The following is a 6,000-nucleotide window of genomic DNA, read 5'->3' on the forward strand; positions in this document are numbered from 1 at the left end:
TTTGAATTAATGTTTGTGTGTTCTGTGAGTTAAGAATCTAAATTCATCTTTTTGCATGAGGATATCTAATTGCTCCAGCACCAGTTTTTAAAAACCTTCTTATTGGTTTCTGATAACCTTATTGTGGTCAGAAAATGAGAACATATGATAGTGATCCTTTGAAGTCATAGAGACTTGCTTTATGATGTTCAATTTTCATAAATGTTCCACATGCGCTTGGAAAGAATGTGCATTTTGCAAATGATGGGTGCAGTGCTATATGTTATATCCATTAGTTCAAACTTGAGAATCCATTAGCTCAAATCTTCTGTATCTGTACTGATTTTTTTTCTTGGTCTGCTTGATCTATCAATTACTGACTGAGGCATATTAAAACCTACTGCTATAATAGCAGATTCGTCTTGTTCTCCCCCAAATCCTCTTGATTTGTAATTTACATATTTTAAGGCTGTGTTATTAGGTTTCATACAAGTTTTCCATGTGATTTGATTGTTTTATTATTACGTAATAATCCTCTTTATCTCTAGCAATATGTTTTCCCTTAAAGCTTATTTTGTCTGATATTAATATATTTCAGAGAGAAAGTTCAGGGACTGTATACTTGGAAAATTCGATCTGCTGAGATAATGAGTGCTGTCTAAAACACAGCTTCTTTGCATAGCACCTTTCCCTCCACCTTCATCTTAGCCAGGCTCACATCTTTATGTGACTAATCTGAAGACATCCTAATTGAGTAGGCAGCATCTTTTCCTTGGGATGCCAGAGAACACTAACAATTTTTAACAGATTATTCATGTCATTTGTTGCTTGGTATGAGGAAGCAAAAACACAACAGAGAAAGAAGTTTCTTCCTTTCAAAGCCAGACAGACTTAGAAAACTTTAGCATTCAAATCGAAGCAGAGGTATGTCATGGAGGAATGTGAAGCTGAGTGTTTTGGGTTGCAGATTTCTTTTCTAAGGTACTCTACTTCCACGTATGTGGAACATAAAGCACAAAAACATGCCATTGCCTGGTCTCCTGCAGCCAGACCTGGACTCAGCAGTAGGGCATGTGTAGCCATGTTCTAAACAGACCCTGACGCAGTTGCACCTGTCGGGTGAGTGGACGTGAGACTTCTCCCTGCCCAGACATCATCCCCCACCCAGCTAAGGGGAGAGCGCCTCCTTCTCCTCAATGGTTGATGCTGAATGATTTTCTTGGTCTAAGAGAGTGGACCCCTGCGCCCTGAGAGAAATAACCTCCCCCAATGTGCATGAAGGCCTTGGACTCAGTCAACACACCCAGAGAAAACCCACTTATTCAGCCCTACTCTGTGCCACGTCATGGGCATACATGATTTCATCCAGTCTATATATACAGCCACCCCGTGAGGAAACTATTATCATCACCACTTTACAAATGAGAATGCTCAGGCCTAAAGAAGTCAGCTTTCCCGTGGGCACTCAGCTAGTAAGTAGCAGAGCCAGGATTTGGACCCAGGTCTTCTTACTCTACTTGTGTGACAGAAAAGTCAGAGAACTTGGCTTCTGTAGAGAAGAGTTTAAATCCACATGGAGCAGCCAGGAGAGCTGGCAGGGAAGGGGAATGGCGGTGTGGCAATCTCTTTGCCCACTCCCTTCTGAGCTCTGGTACTTGGTACAGGGGACTGAGGAGCAAAGAGGACCTAGGTGTGAATCCTTCAGCAGGGTGACATTGGGCAGGTCACCTGACCCCTCAGGACCTCAGTTTCCTCAACAGTAACTAGTGGGGCTGATAACAGTTCTTCAGTCACAGGGATGCCATTAAATAGCATCACACGTAAAATACACTTAGCAGTTTCTGGCCTGTAGTGAGCTTTCAGTAATTGCCAGCTATTACTGTTACTACTCTTGTTATTGTTCTAGACCTGGATCGCTATTAATTATATGACCATAAGCAAATCGCCTTTCCTCTTTGGGCCTCAGTTTCCTCATCCTTCCAATGGAGATTCATGTCACACCAGCTACACTGGGGTAGGTTTGATGATCAAATGTGCACAATGTAAATATTAGTTTATTTTTTCTTCTCCTCCTCTGTCTCTTTCTAGAAACTCCAAAGAGAGAAAGATTATTCGGGGCTCATAGTGGATTTTGTGGTTGTAGGGGGCTTCCTAGTTGGAGGGATTGAGTTGGCTCAAATTGTGAGGAACTCTGGACTCACTAGGACCAATGGAGCAGAGGGGCTGTGATCTGGAAGTGACAAGGGCCCACCCTGGGTCCCCTGCCTCAAGAGGCTGGCTGAGGGCCCAGCTTCCAAGAACAGGTATAGAGAGGAACTCCAGATGAAGGGAACAGCATCTGCACAGGTGTGGGCAGAAGCCCAGGCATAGTGGATGCCCGACAATGGGGTGTGGGAAGCCTGGCCTGGGCCCAAGGTCCTGGGCCAGAGAGTAGCCTGTGAAAGCAAGAAGCACCCAGCCCTCAGCCACTCTCTGTTCCCACAGTGGGGGTGGGCACATGCTCCCTCAGATTCCACAGGGCAGGGGTCATTCGGCTGGGGCCGCAAAGCCAGTGGGCCTCAGCCACCTGGCTCTCTCCAATCCCTGTGGCTGGTCCTCAGGGGACCGTGGTATCCTGGTATGCAGGTGCCCTCCCAGAGAAGTGTGGAGGGGAAAGGAAACAGGGGTGCCTTTTCCTTGAGGGTGAGCCTTATAATAGATTTGGATGAGTTACTAAATTCATATTTTCAAGAATGAAATTTTAGGTAGAAAACATTACTAAAAATTAAAAATCAAACTAGGACAAAAACTTCTATAGCAAAGTCAAAAGACTACATAAACTGGGAGGAAGTATTCAGGTCACAAAGGATTAATCTCCTAATATATAAAAACCTTCTAGAAATAGAGGAAGAAAATATCATCAGTCTAAAAGGGAAAAAAAAGTGCAAAAGACATGAAAGGGCAGTTCACAGTTAAAGAAATACAGATGGCCCTTACACATATGCAAAGACGGTCAACTTCATTCAAAGTAAGATAAATATAGACTGAAACTATGCTAGGCTATAATTTTTTACCTAACAGATTGGCAAAATCCCAACACGTTAGGTTGGTGAGTTTGTGGTGAAACAAAACGTTCTCCTCAGTTGCAGATGGGAAACAGCTTCTACGAACAGAAATTTGACAACATCTATGAAATTTCCAAATGCATTTATCTTTTAATCCCACATCCGACTTGAAGGAATTCATCCTCAGACCTGCATAAATATGAAATGACACATGCACAAGGTTTGTGACTGTGCTAATAGCAAATAGTGATAGCAAAAGATGGAAATAACCTACAATCATTGAGTGGGAATTGGTTACATATTTTATCGTGCATCCACACAATGACGTGATAGAAACGTACAGAAAATAGTGAACTTCGAACATACGTGGAAAGATCTCTGGCATATCTTAAGTGACAAAATGAAGGTGCAGAATAGTAATTGTGTCAGAATGGAGAAGAGAGACACTAGATGGACACATAAGAATCTAAGAGAAATGTCTGCTGATTGGACTAGGGCAGCTGTTCTCAGACTTCAGCAGGTATCAGCATCACCTGGAGGGCTTGTTAAAACACAAGTTGCTGTCTCCCATCCCTAGAGCTTCTGATTCAGTAGCTCTAGGGTGGAGCCCCCAAATTTGCATTTCTTACAAGTTCTCAGGGGTGCTGATGCTGTCAGTCAGGGAGCCACACTTTGAGACCTACTTGGCCAGAAAATGGGATAGGCAGTGTTAGAGGCAAGTCTTCTCAGGGTATATCTTTTTTGTTGTTTTGATATTTTTTTAAACTTGTGAATATATTACCTACTGGAAAAAAATCTTAATTTAAAAAATTATAAGACAAAGTTTCAACAAAATAATCACTTTTTTATTGAAACATAATTGATTGTATATATCTGTGGAGTACAGCACTGAATATTAACACCTGTGTACAATATGTGATGCTCAAATCAGGATAATTAGTATATTCAATATATACGACGTCATCAGTTTTTATGGCCCTTTACCAATTTCTTGCTAACCCCCCCTTCTTCCTTTCCCACCTCTGGTAACCTCAGTTCTGTTCTCTCCTTTTGAAAGCTCAACAAATTGTGGTTGTTCCATCTTTCTTTTTTAAATTTATTTGTTTACTCTTTGAGCTCCCACTTATGAGTGAGGACATGTGGTATTTCTCTTTCTGTGCCTGGCTTATTTCACTTAACAATTTTCTCTAAGTTCACCCATGTTGTTGTGTGCTGTGGATTGATTAAATTGTGTCCCCAAAGTTCATATATGAGAAGCTTAATTCCCACTGTAACTGTTGAGGTTGGGAAATCCTATTATGGTAATTGAAAGGTGAGGCCTTGAAGAGGTGATTAGATTGTAGGACTGTGCAGTAGTGAATGGATTAAAAATGGTGGTCATGAGTGTGGTTCTGAGGGCTTTAAAAGAAGAGCACATGAGAGGTTAGTCTCTCTCTGCTCTGCCATTTTGCAGTGTGATACCCTACTGTCACTGTCACCACCACCAAGACCCTCACCAGATGTGTTCCCTGGACTTTAGACTTCCCAGCCTCAGAAACTGTAAGCAATAAATTTTTTCTTTATAAACCACCCAGTTCTGTCTATTTTGTTATAAGCAACAAAAATGGACTAATACACTGAATAGCAGAATTTCATTCTTTATTATGGCAGAGTAATATTCCATTGTGTATATATACCACATTTTCCTTATCCAATCATCTGTTGATGGACATTTAGGTTGGTTCCAACTCTTATTTATTGTAAATAGAGCTGTGTTAAACATGGGAGGGCAGGTATCCCTTCTACATCATGATTTTCATTCTTTTGGGTATGCACCCAGCAGTGGGATTGCTGAATCATATGGCAGGTCTATCTGGAGTTGTTTGAGGAACCTCCATACATACCATTTTCCATTATGGCTGCACTAATCTACAGTCCCATAACAGTGTAGCAGGGTTCCTCTTTCTCCACATCCTCGCCAGCATTTATTATTCTCTGTCTTTTTGGTGAATGCCAGTCTGAATGTGTGAGATGATATCTCAGTGTAGTTTTGATTTTTATTTCCCTGATCCTTACTGATGTTGAGCATTGTTTCATGTGTCTGTTGGCCATTAGTACGTCTTTCTTTGAGAAATGCCTATTCAGCTCCTTTGCCCATTTTCTAATTGGGTTACTTGTTTTTTTACTGTTAAATTGTTTGAGTTCCTTGTGTATTCTGGATATTAATCCCTTGTTGGATGCATAGTTTGCAAATATTTTCTCCCATTCTGTAGGTTGTCTTTTCACTCTATTAATTGTTTCTGTTGCTGTGTAGAAGCTTTTTAGTTTGATATAATCCCATTTGTTTAGTTTTTCTTTTGTTGCTTGTGCTTTTGGGGTTTTATTCATGAAGTCTATGCCCAGTCCTACTTCCTGAAGTGTTTCCCTTATGTTTTCTTTTAGGAGTTTTATAGTTTCGGGTCTTATATTTAAGTCTTTAATCCATTTTGAGTTGATTTTGATATATGGTGAAAGGTATGGATCTAGTTTCATTCTTCTACAAATGGATGTCTAGTTTTCCCAGCACCATTTATTGAAGAGGCAGTCTTTTCCCCAAAGTACAGTCTTTGTGCCTTTGTCAAAGATCAATTGGTTGTAAGTACATGGGTTGATTTCTGCATTCTCTATTCTGTTCCATTGTCTGCGTTTAATGCCAGTACCATGCTGTTTGGTTACTATAGATTTGGAGTATAATTTGAAGTCAGGTAGTTTAATACCTACAGCTTCCCCCCCTCCCCCCGGATTGCTTTGGCTATTCAGGGTCTTTGTTGTTCCATATGAATGTTAGGATTTTTTTTTATCTGTGAAGAATGTCATTGGTATTTTGATGGGGATTTCATTGAATCTGTAGATCACTTTGGGTAATATGGACATTTTCAAAATGTTAATTCTTCCAATCCAAGAGCATGGAATGTCTTTCCATCTTTTTGTGTCGTCTTTGATTTCTTTCAGCAGTGAT

This window comes from Cynocephalus volans, chromosome 8, assembly GCF_027409185.1.
Source record: "Cynocephalus volans isolate mCynVol1 chromosome 8, mCynVol1.pri, whole genome shotgun sequence".
Lineage (NCBI taxonomy): Eukaryota > Metazoa > Chordata > Mammalia > Dermoptera > Cynocephalidae > Cynocephalus > Cynocephalus volans.